Source organism: Triturus cristatus, chromosome 4_1 (genome assembly GCF_964204655.1).
Source record: "Triturus cristatus chromosome 4_1, aTriCri1.1, whole genome shotgun sequence".
Lineage (NCBI taxonomy): Eukaryota > Metazoa > Chordata > Amphibia > Caudata > Salamandridae > Triturus > Triturus cristatus.
This window is the reverse complement of record NC_140585.1, coordinates 1,052,671,670-1,052,689,113: the sequence shown is the minus strand read 5'-3', so window position 1 is coordinate 1,052,689,113 and position 17,444 is coordinate 1,052,671,670. Positions and strand designations below refer to the sequence as shown.

Here is a 17,444-nt window from a genome sequence, read left to right as displayed (position 1 = left end):
CTCCTTTTTCAAAAGCTGAGTAAAGATAAAACTCAAATAGAAAGTGCTACTGAAATTAGAAAACTTTTAGATGTATGTTCAGGACGAACACAGTTTTCTCAAAATGAACAGCAAGATGCACACGAATTTTTGATGTATTTTCTTCAGGTAGTGGAAGAAGAAGGAGTTCCCATTGACATTTTTTTTGGTCTCTCTTATAAATGGGAACATAGTTGTGATAATTGTTATAATATATGTGGCTCTATTGTTGATAATGAAAGGTTTATTTATTTGACATTGCCAGAGAGTAAAACAGTCACTTTTGCAAAATTAGTTAAAGATGCTAATCATAGCATGAAATGTGGTGAGTGTAATTCTGACATGTTTTCAACATTAATTTTAAGGGAATACGGACAGTATGTAATTTTAATGATGCAACGATGTAGAGCTGATGGATCAAAATTGGATACTTTAATAAAGAAGTTTACAGGACAGCAATTATCAATTTCAGGAAAAACTTTTGTAACTGTTGCAATAATTTTCCATGATGGACCTACTGTTACTTCTGGACATTACACAGTTTATCTAAAATGTGAAAAAGGCTGGACACTGTGTAATGATTCCAAATTGATTTTCAAACAACGTTTGCCTTTTGATTTAGCAAATTCCTATCTAATCTTCCTGAAACCTAAATTTTAGAGAGATTTGGCAAGATCTGGACAAAATAATTTTACCATTTTACTGGATTACCATTGCAATTTTGTAGAAAAAAGATTTTTAAAATTATCATTTGGCCTAAAGGAAAGATAACCAATTGTAATGTGGACTTTTTTAAATTTTAATGCAATTTTCAAAAACCAATAATTTAGAGATAATCGGTAACTTCTGCACATTTTAATTTATGGAATGCTATTGGACTGCCATTGGAAATTTTTTCAAAAATGATTTAAAAAATTACTATTTGGCCATGTGGAAAAGTAAGCAATTCTATTGTGGACTAAATAAATTATTCAAAAAATTTTCGTGAACCAAAATGTTACAGAGAATTGGTGAGATCTGGACAGATTAAACTTTAGAATTTTAATGGTTTTCCCTTGGAAATTTATTCCAGGAAAAAAAAAAAAATACTATTTGGCCTAAAGGAAATAAAATCAGATGTATTTTGGAGTTATTTGAGATATAATATTGTGATTATACTTCTGAAACAAACATATCAGACGGTATTTTAAAGAAAAAAGTATTGTTTTTAGATGATATTTTTTTAGAATAATATGCATTTCTGTAATGATAAGTTTAAGTGAGAAGACATTCTGGGCTTTTTTAATACAATCTTTGTGATTGTTAATTTTTTTTGCCCGCTGTAAAATGATGAATGCAATTGCTTTCACAATTAATAGTGAAATGCAATATATTCTGAAAACAGCAAAAATAAGGCAAAAATATTTTTTTTTAAAAAATGTAAATATGTGTATTGTATTATAAAATGGATAAAAAATATTAATACTTTTTTTTTTATTTTCAGATCGATATAGAAAATTTTCGGAAACTACAACCATTTTAAAAACTATTTTTAAAAAAAACAAATGAATAAATATTTTTTTGAGTGAGTATGGTAAGTTAAAAATAAAAATTGTAGTCTCTCAAGGACTTTGTAATGAGATAAATGATTTTTAGTGTTTTTTTTTAAAAAATAAAAAAAAGGTACGCTTACCGTACGCGTACGGTAAAAAAAAAAAAAAAAAGTTTTAAAAAAAAAAGAAAAAAAAAGATGAAAGATAAGGTTGGCTCTTAAAAGAACCGTTGTGTTCATGCAGGGACAGAGGAAAGAAAGATTGGGAATATTAGACGGTACGACAAGTGTGCTGATCTATTTTACTGTTCACCAGGGAAACACTGGTCTCCCTATAAGTAATTAGATCGTGACAAGTGGCGCACCGTACTTCAACCCTCGCAAACCGAGGGTTAATTTCCAGAGGGCCAGCAAAAGGAGATTCTCCCCCCACAGATGAAGGGCTCACCTGACCTGCAGAAGAAGGAGTCTGCCCTGCAGATGATGGTCCAGGCTGAGCTGCTGTGGATGTACTGGCTCGTCTTTCTGAAGAGTTACCTCCAAAAAGATGACCATGTGTCCTTCTGTGTACTTCCTGGAGGTGTCTCTTCATGGTGTGATTCCCAAAGGAATACTTCCTGTTAGGATTACCTCTAGAAAGTACACGCTTACACAGCTTGCAAGTAACTAAGGGTGCATTCACCTTTTGCTGGCCTTCTGGAAAAGTAAAATACTCCCAAACGTAAGAAGGCTTTACTTTCCTCGCTCTCTGCCTCAAGACAGTGCTGCTGGTGCTAGCCTCACTCTCAGAAGAGCTCTGCTGTTCTGCCATCGTATCCCAAAGACAAACCAGCTCCTTCTCCCAAGGGATCACAAGCAGAAATGAGGGGAATGGGTGTGGTGTAGGAGAGTTCTAGAACTGAAAGTAGTTTCAACCAATCAAAAGTTGTGTTTCAAGATCACATGACCTACCGTACGCTTACGGTACGCTTACGGTACGCTTACGGCAAAAAGTACGCGTGCGCGTAAAAAAGACACGCGCTTGCGCGCATGCGCATAACAGTCATTTCCCGGCACTTCCGCGTAACGTGCGCGTGTTGCGTAAGCGCGCACGCGTCCCACGCGCAGTACGCGCGGCTACGCAAAGTACGTAACTATACGCAAGCAGCGTAGATAGATTACGGACGTTGCGTAAACCGTACGCTTACCGTGAGCTTACGGTACGCGTACTATAAAAAAAAAAAAAAAAAAAAAAAAAAAAAATCTGGAAATAAATTTTACTTGTTTATTTTAAAAAATTTATATAAAATAAATATTTAATGATTTTAAAAAATTAAGCATAGTCTTTATAAAAGGTAAGAAAATTAAATTAAAAATATGTTTGAAAAAAATGAAGAAAAAAAAAAAAAATAGCATTTAAAAAACCTTGCAAATTCACTGAAAAAAACATGGGTTTCACACACGTTATAGTTAGGAATTAGCATTTAAAAAACCTTAGAAATTCACTGAAAAAACCATAGGTTTCACACACGTTATAGTTAGGAATTAGCATTTAAAAAACCTTAGAAATTCAGTGAAAAAACCATAGGTTTCACACACGTTATAGTTAGGAATTAGCATTTAAAAAACCTTAGAAATTCAGTGAAAAAACCATAGGTTTCACACATGTTATAGTTAGCTGGACATTTTACTCGTAAAAAACCAATGAAATTGCCCCGTTATAGTTAGTTCAGCTAACTATAACTCGCGCGCCCGCAATGCACTGCTGATGACGTCACATATTACATCACTCATGACATGGTCAGTGACATCACTCATGACATCACTGATGACATCTCAAATGACATCACTGATGACATCACTGTTGACATCATCCTTGTGATAGAGTGGCAGACCTCCTCTCACCTTAATATAAGCTTTGATACACACATTCAAAAATAGAGACTAAAAATTTCAAAACAATGGACATACCAATACCAGTTACAACAACCTCTTCAGTAATTCTAAGATCCACATACACATCCACTCATTCACCAACAGTCCTATACAGTCACTCATACATGTACTCAGTCATCATATGTACTCATACATCTATACATCCTGTTACACAATGCCACTCATCCATAGAGTTACTCACACACATAGTCACTCATGCTAATAAGGAATCAAACATACATTTACTTGCATATACAGTAATACACACACCACCATACTTACTTCTACGGAAACTTACACATACTTAGTCTTTTAAACAATCACTTATAGAAACACATACTTATTCATACAGGAACTCTTTCAATCTCTCCCTCTCACATATACTCACATATATAAACCAATAGTCACATATACTAGTTTAAAACATATGTAGTTACTCATAAAGACACTAGTGAGACAGTCATTCACTCACTAACACAACCATTCACACACTCATCCACCCATACAGTCCTGCACACATGCTGTCTTCAACACATACAAAGAGTGAATCACTCATTCATGCACCTATGCACTACATAATTCCCCCCACCGAACCATACAGACACTCAGACTGATACTCAAAAAAACAACTAATAACCTATATAGACACCCATGAAGCTACTCACCAACCCATGCAGCCACTTATACACAAAGTGAGAGACTGATACAGATATTTTCATATTTAAACATTACTCAGTAAGCCATGTATTCACTATGATACACTTAATCAGTCAGTAACACAATAAATTTTTCAAAAACAAAGCATCCATTTAGACACTTATATACCCATTTATTCTTCCATTGACCTTGAGATATACATATATAAAACATATTTAATTTTCAGAAAAACACACATTCACTGGATGATGTCATCAGTGATGTCATCAGTGATGTCATTTGAGATGTCATCAGTGATGTCATTAGGGGTGGGCGGAATTTGCGTAATCGCGTTACGCAAATCTCCGCGAAACGGTAAAAAATCTCCGCGAACACGCAGAAATTCCGCGAACACGCGGAATTGCTTGTTCGCGATGCTTTTTTCCTGTTCACAATCGCTGTTTGCGTGCTCGGGGAGAAATATCTCGCGAACACGCATTTTGGGAACGCGAACAAGCAAAAATTTCGCGAAGTTACGGAAAGCGGAATTTGGGGCAATTTCGCGTTCTCCGCATAACGCGAAATTACCCAAATTCCGCAAATTCCGCGAACGGAACGGGATTTGCCGCCCAGGCCTAGATGTCATGAGTGATGTCACTGACCATGTCATGAGTGATGTAATATGTGACGTCATCAGCAGTGCATTGCGGGCGCGCGAGTTATAGTTAGCTGAACTAACTATAACGGGGCAATTTCATTGGTTTTTTACGAGTAAAATGTCCAGCTAACTATAACATGTGTGAAACCTATGGTTTTTTCACAGAATTTCTAAGGTTTTTTAAATGCTAATTCCTAACTATAACGTGTGTGAAACCTATGGTTTTTTCACTGAATATATATATATTCACTGAAAAAACCATAGGTTTCACACATGTTATAGTTAGCTGGGCATTTCACTCGTGAAAAACCATTGAAATTCCCACGTTATAGTTAGTGCAGGCAACTATAACTCACGCGACCGCAATCCTCTGCTGATGACGTCAGATATTACATCACTGATAACATATGTGTCTTTATGAAAAAAAAATATTTGTAATATATGTATAGATAAAAATTAATGGAAGAAGACATGGGTAAATAAGTGTCTAAATACAGTATTAGCATCAGCAGAGGATTGCGGTCGCGTGAGTTATAGTTGCCTGCACTAACTATAACGTGGGAATTTCAATGGTTTTTCACGAGTGAAATGCCCAGCTAACTATAACATGTGTGAAACCTATGGTTTTTTAAGTGAATTTGCAAGGTTTTTTAAATGCTAATTCCTAACTATAACGTGTGTGAAACCTATGGTTTTTTCAGTGAATTTGTACGGTTTTTTAAATGCTAAGTTATGTATTTATTTATTTATTTTTAAGGTTTTTCACCGTGCGCTGTGGGCACGCGGTGCGCTTCACGCACCGCGCGTCCACGTTACGTAGTTCGCGGAATTTTTCCATTTCTACCGTGCGCGTACGCTACGCGCACTCCGCGATTTTTCATAAAAACATTAAAATACATTTTTGCCCTTGGGGGTCCTTCTGGGACCCCCTGACCAAGGCTAGGGGGTCAGGAACTGTCCAGCCTGCCCCCTTTTCACGTTATCCACCTTTGTTTTTCACCCCCTCAGACTGCGAGAGACAAAATGGCGGCCGACACTTCCTGGTTTCGACCGATTCGAATGTTTACTAAGATCTAACAACCAATCAGAATCGCGCTCGCGCACGTCAGCGTGCGCGTACGGTAAGGATTACCGTACGCGCACGGTGCGCACCTATAGATATATATATTGATTTAAATGCTATTTTCTCAGGAAATACTGAACAGATTTACACCAGGCACATCCCTGACCTGAGGACTACCTCTCTGCCAAATTTCAAGTAATTCTGTTCAGCCGTTCGGGCTGCAGCTTGGACTAAAGGTCCTATGGAAAAATGCAAGGGGAAAACGCGTTTGGGACTCCCCCTTTTTCTCAGCCCCCGCTTGACGAATCCCCCCGAGACTTTCAGGGAAGGAGCGGAGCGGAGCGCCCCACCTATTTTGAAAATTTCGCGAGGATTCGTCAATCGGCGCCAGAGTTATTCAAAATAGAATGTTGCGGATTTCCTATGGAAACACGGTCCTAACTATAACTATCTACTGGCGACCGCCAGTAGATAATATATATATATATATATAAATATATATATATATATCTCCTCCAAATGTGGCTCGACTTTTGCTGGCTTTTCCAGTTCTCTCTGGTGGTACATAACCCCACGGCGGAGCCCAGCCGTTTTATATCCAACACAACTTTTCCAATGAGAGGTAATGGGTCGCGCTCACGGATAGGTTTTTGAATTTCTCTTTACTTTCAGCAATCCAAATTCATTCGGACTGACAGCAATACCAACGCATTTCGATCTCAACGAGACCTTGTTCATGATAATACTCGTGAGCATTCAGACCAATTGTTGTTCAATACAAACTCAACGATCATTTCCTGTTTCTACATCACTAAGTATTCTGGGAGATGTAATTTCCTTAAGACAAAAAACTCTAAACAAAGTCACAAGTGATCAAAACAATATCCTGTGAAAAAACAAATTGTACAAAAACAACAAGCCCCCTATCACATTATACATATTTCGCATGACCATTAAATAATATGGCAATATGTTGTTAATTAATTTTCTCAATTTGCAGTTGTAGGACTTGGCCTTTTTGGCTAAAGTTCCCTAAGCTTTTTGCTTCCTCCCTAGACCGTTTTCCTGACATAGAATAGCCAATTTAGATGCTTTGGGTACTTTGCCACTGCTGATCAGTGTCAAAGTACAAGAGTTCCCTGTTTAAAATGTAATGGTGATTGGTTGGCCATGATTGATATGTTTGCCTTACTAGTAAAAGTCCTTAGTGATGTGCACTGTGTGTGCAATGGCTAGTAATGCAAGGGCATGCAGAGAAGGGAACTCAGGCCTTCAGAGTAGGGCCTGCGCTCAGAATGCTAAGTTAGCATGTTGTCCTGACAAGTGCAACCACTTGTCAGGTCTGACTTTCCCTTTTACATACACATTGGGCACCCCTGTGGTAGATCCCAGGTAACCTCTGGGCAGGGTGCAGTGTAGGTAAAAGGCAGAACATATACCGAAGTGTGTGCTATGTTCTGACAGTGAAAAGCTCTCCATTTCGTTTTTCACTGCTGAAAGAACATCCTGCCCATAGGACAGAATGGGGGAAGCTGGGTGTTGTATTTGTTAGCCTAGTTTCCTGTCAGTTTGTAATGCAGAGGTAAGGTTTAGTATGTATGAACTCACAGTGTTATAACACATCTTTCTGTGAAGGTGTTTTTTTCACTGTGTGTTCATAAACAACTCTTTTAGAAAGTGGCTGAGTTTTGTGCTCTGAGCATTTCTGTGTGTCTCTGAAATGTGGATTGTCTGTCTGGAATTGAAAGGTGAGAGGAGCTGGGAGATGTCTTGACCCAGGGAGGGAAGAGATGGTGCCAGGCTGCCCTGCATCTTGAGAGTAGGGGGAGGAGAAGCCCGGGAATTGAAAAGGCCTGGTCTGGTGCTATAAACCAATTGACCCATCTCCTGCTCAGTGATTAAGGATCCAGACCCCAGTATAAAAGGGAGAGAGGTGACACTGGGAGGGAGACACCCAGAGCAGGTTTAGAGAGGGGTCAGGGACCCCTGAGCACATACGAACTTCAAAGACATTAAGGGGTATAACTAGGAGAGTTGAAATCCCTGAAAGTGGGATTGAAACAGATATGAATTGAGACTGTAAAGGCTTGGGCCCATTCTGTGGTCAAGAGGAACCTCTGCTAAAGAAGGAGCAACTGAAGAGACTGCTGTGGATAGACCAATCCTTGCTTCGTGATCTGGGGCGGGTCTGCATTTTGCTGTTCAAACTAAGGGAGAGGCTGTTGGGACTGTGCTTGGAGGCGCTGGGTCCCCCTGCTTGAAGTAGATTGTGCTTTGTGCTGTTTCTTGTAACCCCCAAGGGCCCGAGGTGAGCTGGCTCCCTGTTTGGAACTGCTTCTAAGGGGGTGAGCAGGGCTATCTCAGACTGTTTCCTTACTTAGAATAACATTGAAGCGAGGGGTCCGGGACTCCCGCCTCCAGCATTTGGTGGCAGCGGTAAGCGATAAGGACCCCCACTTCCAACAGCAGTTTATCACGTTAATTCATGAGTCTTTTAACCCCTTGCATGCCCGCCCCTTTCCCCGCCCAGTGCCGCGCTTAACATTAGCGGGCGGAGTTCATGACGAGCTGGACTCGTCATGGGCACAGCGCCACCGCAGCCCATGACGAGTCCAGCTCGTCATGGGCACTGAAGGGGTTAATACAAGTATTACTCACCTGTGGGTTATCTCAAAAATAACAAATAATGTGCACTGATCCCTTACTTCCAATCCTCCAGTGGGAGTAGATCATTGTTTCTTAGCAGCCAAGTCGTACTGAATTTGTAAACTAGGCGATTTATGAGTGGGCTCTTAAGAATTGTGATACAATGTGCTGATAATGTGAGTTTAAAGTGAAATGTGTGAGTTAGAATATGTGAAGCACAAGGAACAAACATGAAAGAATTTTTATAAATGTACATATAGTTCTTTGCTCTGATTTAACCCATACGGTGTGAAAGTCTGTAGGTCCAGAATGTGTCAAGATTCTCTTTGTTTCAATTTCCTCTCCCTGTCACCCCCTCGGTCGTGGCGGGCTACAGTTTTAATTGCATAAAATTGCAGTGATTTCCAATTCCAACCATGATGTGACTCCATATGTTTTGCCACAGCGTTACTGCGTTTTTTTTTTTATGGAAGTGCGTACATGTTCTAAAAAATGTTTTAAGTCACAAATGGTGTTGCCAGCATATTTAAGAGAGCAAGGACATTCAATGACATATACTACATATTGACTCTTACATGTAATCAGTTCCTGAATTTTCCAGGTTTTGTTATTTGCCAATTTGATTTCGTTTGTATTTTTCGCATTCAGGCACACTTTGCAATTGTGATATTTTACAAAGCCTGTAGTATTAAGCCACTGTATAGGTTTCAAAACATCCCATGTGGTAAGTTTTTAAGAATTCGAAGAATTTGTTCAGAAAGATAGGCTAGGGAGGTTTTGAATTTGATTGTAAAGAAGACCTTGCTACATTAAATTATGGAACCACTTGATATTTTAAGCAAATAGGTTGGATCTTTTATGCACAATTATTGTATCAAGCTTTCTTCACAAAAATACCTGTAGTTTTAAACATAGCTGTAGCTTATAATTTCTGAAGTTGTTGCATGCTCGTCTTGTCTTGCAGCAACTGTACTAGCAAACAAGCTATCCAAAGATCCTGCATGAAGCACACTTCATAGACCACCCTGCTTTATGCACATGGCTTAACCTTTGTTTCCCATGACTTATATGTGGGAATCTAAGGATGACCATGGTGTAACCATGTCTGAACCACATATGGCCCCAATACTATATTACTAGCGTACCATGGTATAATGGTCAATGCAAAAAAAAATACTTGAAACGTTAGCACATGCATTCCCAGGAACAGTACATCACCCAAACTTCATTCAAAATGTACTATAAATGTATAAAAATAGCAGTCTCATTACTGACTCACTTCCACAGAATTGTAATGGTATTGATAAGTTATATCCCACTAGTTTTGCACACATCTATAAACAATCAACCATTTGCTGGACCTCTGTCCAGTAGCTTGCTTTAAAGGACTTGTATAATTCCGAAGTCTTTGAACCCCACAGGATTTTTGTGACTTTTGCATTTGGCAAGACATCAAAGCCCTTTGGTAGTATTGCTGAACGGCCACTGGACACTGGTACATCATTATTTAATGCCCTCAATCTCATTAGTTCACTTGTGATCACATTACCACATGTGATGCATGCTATTGACTCATTTTGATATCCATGGTAAATTTTGAATATCAATATCAAAACTAACTTCACTCTTCAGAGCTCGCATAGAACTACGGCAGGCAAACTTTACTCTCCCTCACTACAGGAAATGGAAGAAATGGATCCTATGGATTGTCTATCAAGGGGTAGCCTGAGAATGGGGCAGAGTAACAAGGGGCAGGATCAGGGGTAGTGGAGACTGAGAGTCAACGTATGCATTTATATTTTTTTTAACTCAGCCCCCAAAAAATGGCAAGAAGGACAAATGTGATAACACATTCGTTCTGTTTTACTTAATTGTTGACAAACAGACTGCATTTTAAAATATCTTACAGGGATAAGCCAACTGCTCCAGAGACATTAGTGTAGCTAGTAAGTTCCACAGTAAAAAAGTGGTATGATAAGTCTGGTTGGTTACTGCGCATGCTGTAGAGACCTGTGTGCTGATTAGTGAAAGGTTCACCTCATCACATTGACGAATGTGTTTGATGCAATGCACGGCTTGTAACAAACAGGTAACAGATTTGTATTTTATGTAGATAGTTCAACGGGTTACTACTCTTATTCCAGCGATCCTTGGGTTACTCCTGTTGTAATACAGCCCAGTCAGTTATGAACTGGGACCAAGGAGCTTCTTGAAAGCTGCATACATTTAGAATTGTATGTTTTTTTCTAAATCTTTCATTAATATAAAGTTTCTCAGAACAGCTCCTTTGGGTAATAATAAACACTAGGGGCCTGAACACAAGCAGCCCATTAAGTTGCGACCCCTTTGCAACCAGCAGAGGGATCAAAATTACAAGTGGTGTGATGTTTATTCCACACGGTAAATGTTGGTTAAATTTGAGGAGGTAAAATCTGCAGATATTTAGTAAGATAAAAAGCCTGGTATTTACCACTAAATGAATATCTTCGTGCAGTAAGCACAAACATGTGATTCCTCAAAACCTTGGAATATGTGTTAATTGTCACATCTGACAAAAACAAAAAAATCTTGGTGTCAGATTATGTTGCATGCTGTAGTTATCCCATCAGAGAGGGTCTATGTTGTATTCTTAACATAGCGTGTAGAACCTTTGCTGTTTGCTCTTTGTTATATCCAGAAGTTTCCTGCATAGAATGTAATGATTTTAATTAGAGAAGTTGGTTGTGAAGGAGAGGAGCTGAGGAGAGGAGACTGGGGTGAAAGAAGCTACTTGAATAAACCGTCCTTCCTTGAAGGTACAGTGTATTTGTATTTTTATAGTCTACTCATAATAAGGTCCCAATTAGTAAGTGCTATCTAAATGGTTGCCCGTGTAATTACTCATAAAGATGGATAAATCTGACATTCTTACAGAGCATACATAATTCTTGTGCACAGAACCTAGAAAAGTAAAAAAAAATGTTTCCAAATCATTGTTCATTTCTTACGCACTTGTGAAGTGACAAGCTGGAATTGGAGGTGTTATGCTGCAGTGGGCTCCCAATCAAATAAGTAGCAAACAAAAGGTCTGCTGATGGCCCTTTAAATGGGACATTTGTCCTGGGCCCAGTTGGAACTGAAAATAAGACACCTCCTTCATACCGTGCTGGTTGTTGTTTTGAGCGCAAAGCACACAAGGCATGGGCACTGCTGCAAGTGTCCTGCACCGGGACACATTCTCCTATTCAATGTGGCTGTCTTTAATCTCAGATCCTAGATTGCAGTCAATATTAGGTGCCAGATTAGAACTCTGGCTGGAGCTCCATTTTTTTGCATTGTTTTTCCATAAACTATTCACAACATGAACAATTGTCATTAGTCTTTAGTTTTGGAGTATCTAACCCATGGTTGTACTTTGTTCAGAGTCACGCACACATGTTGTTTCAATAAAGAGCGGACTGTAGTCTAAATTACCATATTAGTCACTAAATATCTGTTTACTGCAGATAAGTAATGTTACTGTTTCCTCTGCTCGTGCAGAAACATTTTTCTTTAATTTAATCAGTTCAATCTGTAACTTACAATAGAGGTCTCCAGCTCAGCACCAAAATCTTCTTCTCTGCAATGGATCTTTGTCACCATTTAAGGAGTGGAGTGTCAATCGAAAGCATGTCATTAAACATCATCAATTTAGTCATTTATTCAGTCAATGGTGGGAGTTTTGGATCAGTTTGAAGACCTTTATTTATTGATAAGAGTTTAGTATTAGTTTTGTCTTTTTATTCAAATTAGTAAATCAGATAAATCTGTTCCATAAAGGAAACTAATTTCTATGCTACTCTAAGCGGATTCTAACCTATCAGAACCCATAAAGAGTTCTTTTGGAAAAGAGCAAAATGTAATGAAGTATTTAAAGGAATTTAGATTAAAGCCAAACTCCTCATGAAGAGTAGTTCCAAAAACTCACCTCAATCGCTTCTCTCAAATCAGCATCAGCAAACAGTCACAGTAACAACGGTTAGAAATTAAGCTCAGAAACTAGTCATAGCAGCAGCCATGACTGTCAAAAGAAATGACACCCACAAAGTAGTAGGCAACAGTCAGCAGTAGCCTTCACGGCGAATAGGGCAGAAAGTGCTAAGGGAAATAGAGATGGTCACAGAAGAATAGTATGGCCCAGTTTGGGCAGCACAGTCTAATTCTAACTAGGAACACATATATTATAAACACAAAAACACATGTAACAATCCATGCTGGTGGTAGGTCATCTAAAGCCAATGACAAAGGACCGCCTGATGGTCTGCTGCTTCTTCCTTTATTCCCACAGTAAATGTACGAAGTCTGCAAAGTGCTATCTACAAGTGTCAACTTAGTTGCTTAACATTCATCTGCGTTAGCTTCACTCTGAGTTCCCACAAGTACCCTGAAATCTAAACTATTAGCTATTCAGTATTCCACTGCGTAACAATGAACTATTCTTAAGGCAGAAACATTCTAGTTGTAACCTACGAGATTAAGTCATGAGATTCACGTCTTCATCTAAAGATTTATTGTTTTCATACACTATTCATTTTTCCCCCTTGTGAATATGTGGCAGCCAGAAACTAACTAAATACGATGAGATCATGTAGCTTAGGAAAAGTAGAATTGCATTTTGAAGGTGGCACAATCCCCAGAGATGACATGCTCAAACAAGTCAAGTGTGAAACCTTTATCAATTAATATTGCATAGTCCAGCATTTCCAAAAAGCATTTATTTATTAAAGAAGAAAATTAACCAGGCAGGGGGGCAATGGTCGCAAAGGAAATGATAGGAGTAGCAGGGAGCAAGCTAGAGGTCACAGCTACGACCCCTGACGACTCCCAAATGAAGTCCATGGACTGTGGGTCAACTTCAGTTCACTTCCTCTGCAGATCTATCAACATTAAATTTCTACCCCCATCTTTATGTAAGTGGAATTGTCTGGGTGAGATTTGTTGCACAGAGTTGCAGAAGGATTTAGAAGAGATAATATTCATTGTGATGCTGTTGTCCCATCTATAATTTTCCAGAACTAACCCCTTTCTTGTGGAGATGGAATGCTATAATCTGGATGTCTAAAAGAGCCAAAGAGCATTTTTTTCTGAGAATTCAAAATATATGTTCCATCCATCCAACAGAGCAGTTACACACCATATTGCAATGTGAGACTACCTACTTGGCATAATACACCATGTGCTCGTATTCCATCTTATTTAGCCCACAACAAACTACAACACCTCAGACCATGAAATCCTCATGCACAGGAATAGTTCAATAATTAATTAACTTAATTATCTCATTATTCTGGGAAGGAAACTTTATGCTAGAAAATAAAGACTATAACATTCCTCCAACAGAAGTTCAATGTAGTACCGCACACGGTTTCTGCTCTCCTATTTACATAAGTATGCCACCACTACATGACCTCGCAAGAACCACTGTAGTTGGTGTCTGGGTATATTGGAATGTTTTCAGAAACTATAGTGGCCTTCTTGGGTTATTTTTGAGACTCATCAAAAAACCATGGCGATACCAAAGGGGCTGATGGACGGAGCGTTTGAGCAAATCAAACACTCACCCCCAGTCAACTGATCTGGGTTTAATTCATCATCATTCTTTAGCTCACTCCACCACCCCAGTTCAGACATGGCCATATGCAAATCAGTCTGACCCTGTGCCTCATGGGAACATTCCAGCCCGAACTGCCAAGCCATGTCTTCCCTAGACCAGAAACAAGCATCCTGGGACCGGTTTCGGGTTCATAACCCTCGTCAGCCAGGCTTTCTTGAATCCAGTGGCAAAGTGAGCAAGGGACCCACGTCTGGGCATACCCTGCCAACTTAGGGCGAACAAAGCGATACCAAAGGGGATGATGGACGGAGCATTTGAGCAAATCAAACACTCACCCCCAGTCAACTTGATCTGGGTTTAATCCATCATCATTCTTTAGCTCACTCTACCACCCCAGTTCAGACATGGCCATATGCAAATCAGTCTGACCCTGTGCCTCATGGGAACAGTCCAACCCGAACTGCCAAGCCATGTCTTCCCTGGACTGGAAACAAGCATCCTGGGACCAGTTTCCGGTTCATAACCCTCGTCAGCCAGGCTATCTTGAATCCAGTGGCAAAGTGAGCAAGGGACCCACGTCTGCCAACTTAGGGCAAACACAGCGATACCAAACGGGATGATGGATGGAGCGTTTGAGCAAAAACCATGCCATACTGCTAACAGCCATGGGTGTTTGAATTAACTAAATCAAACACAGATCCTGATTATTGGTAGTGCTTCTGCAATTAAAGGATTCTCGAACAGGATCTTGAAGGGCATTATAAGTAACTTGCCGCATAGCGCATGAGAGTCTTCTATATAACTGGGATAAATGTGGTGGGATATCAGTAATGACCTAAAAACATTCACATTTATCTGCAGAACGATTCGGAGAACTCAGAGAACTAAGGTAACATGTTCATCATGCACATATACTTCATGTGAAGAACAATAAACGCTGAGGCCTACCCAAATATGAGATACAGGTATCTAATCTATGCATTTTTGAATTACTGTTTTCTTTCTCTCCCAGAGATAAATGCAGTCATGCATAGGGCCTTCCATGCTGCTTGGCAAAGCCTTCCTGCTCTTCCAGTTTCCCCATTCCAGTTTCCTCATTATATAGAATTAATTAGAGCACCGATGATGTTCTATGTAGATTATGGAATCATCATCTACACATAAAACAGAAGAAGAAATCTTTGAGTCTCAATGTGATTCAAAAAGATGTATCCAGCTTCAAGCTCCACCTGGAAAACATTACAGCTTTGAGTACAGAATTCTTTGTGCAATGGACGGCACCTGTAACACGCATGCTCAAACCTTGAACTAGAAAGTGCAAGACTAATTGTGCATTCTAAAGCCTTGTGAACCAGTCATGGAGGCGGAGCACACAGGGTGCAATTAACCTGCCTCTGGACCCCCTTTAATCCCCCACTTATGAGAGCCACCCCCAATCATACCTCTCTAAGAAGGCCTTTACCCAACAGGACTGGCACCAATTCCATCTCTAGAAACGGACCAAACTGCTTAACATGATGTCTTTCCAATAGATGAGTCATTCCAAAGAAAAATACCAGTGATACTAACCAAATGGCCTTACACTCTTGACTAGTCTACATCACTGTTACACTATGTAGAAAATTAAAGTCCTAAGCCATTTTTCCAGGGAAGTCTCTGTGTTGGTAGTTTTTTTTCATCAGCGGGCCCTACAATCATGCAAGCTCATTGACGGATCTCCCTGCTCCCTTCACCAAGCTTGGAATAATCTTTTACCATGAACTCAAGAAGAAGAGCTGCTGTGTTGCCCTCTGCAAAGAGAACAAGATTTTGTTCAGAGAAGACACAGTGCTTTGTCTTGTCAGTAGGGGTACTTGCTTGCAAAAGAACCAGGGTCCAGCTGTAGTGAGGATAATGGTGGGAGTTGTCATTGTACCGTACCAACTCTGGAGCATGTCATCGCTTTGTCAAGCTGGTTGAGAATATCATCAACCTGTATCATAACATGCATCACCTGCAGCATTGGTTGGTGATCCTGCATCTTCTCTGACTGATCTGTGCTGCAAAGCCATCTGTGTGCATGCTTGAGCTGGATGATGTTATAGAGGTATCGGAAGGGGAGCATGCTGATTCTGGAATAGTTGACCACATCTAAATCTTTAGTGCAGTTCTGAAAATATACTACTTTGAACCTCCAGTCATAACCCATGCACTGATCTGTCTTCAGTTGTGCTTGTGGCCAGTCCTCGTGCTAGTGGGCATCAAGCACCATAGAAATCCAACTTTGATCATCTGTTTTCAAGTCATATTATTGTGAAGTAGATGTGTCCAAAAGTGGGAATTATGGTGTAGGGTACTAGAATTAGCTATAGTGTCAAAACACCGTCTACCAGGCAATGCACACTGACACATGTGTGACCTTTGTGATCATTTAGCCTATCAGGCTCTTCTAGACATTTTGGCTGGCCTCATGTGCGTTGCTTTGGGATTGACCTGATTTAACCCCTTCGCTGCGGCGCGAATTCCGCCGCAGCGCTGGGGGGGTTTGGGGGCAGCGCGGCGCCGCTGTGCTCATGACGGAACCACGCCATCATGAGTCACGGGCGAGCTGTGCTCATGACGGAGTGGTTCCGTCATGACTCCACCCACTTGCGCTAATCGCTCGCACAGGCGGGGAATTAGCGCCGCGTGGGCGGAGCGGCCACCAACGGCCGCAGCATGACGGAACCACTTTGCATGAGCACACGGCGCCCGTGGCTCATGACGGAGTGGTTCCGTCATGAGCACGGAACGGGTTAAGGCTGATGCTTCGAATCCTTGTAAAAACGTTGAAACTTTGAAGAGTAGCATAAAATACAATAGAGTAAACATACATGAATATATATTGCAACAATGAATTCCAGGGATTTTTTCACTGAGGGATTCTGAGGGACATGAAATAGAAAATGAGACAGAAGCTTGAGTTGTCTATGATGTCACTCAGAACGCTGAGGTGAAAACATCTCTGTAATTCACCTTTTACCCAGCTATAATGTTATGTACACCACCCCTTCCCCCAAATCATCTATACATGGTTTCAATTCCAAAACAGGGGCATAGGATTAATGGGGGAGCTATGCATGACATGGCATCTAGTCCCTGTCACAAAAAAACACCACTTGTCATCCACCCCCACCACCCTTTGTGCCTTCCCTTCCTTCTCCTTCAGAAACTATGCTCCCTACATTCCAGTGCTGCTCTGATTGGCTCTCACAGAGCCCAGCCATAGCGACCTGGAATTCGTTTATGACATAGCAACAGTGAGTTGTGAGATCTCTACCCTATTATTGCTATGTCACAGCAATGAATTATCAAATTTAGAGTGTGACATTCATGCTAATGGCTCTCAGTAAGAGCCATACATAACAAAGAGATACATTTCCGTTTG

The 17,444-nt window shown here is 40.1% G+C and overlaps 1 protein-coding gene across 1 annotated transcript in view; it reads left to right on the top strand.

Moving 5' to 3' along the window:
• LOC146856042 (uncharacterized) overlaps nucleotides 1-17,444 on the top strand; it is a 68,391-nt gene that overhangs the window by 10,921 nt on the left and 40,026 nt on the right. The gene's annotated exons all lie outside the window — the stretch shown is intronic.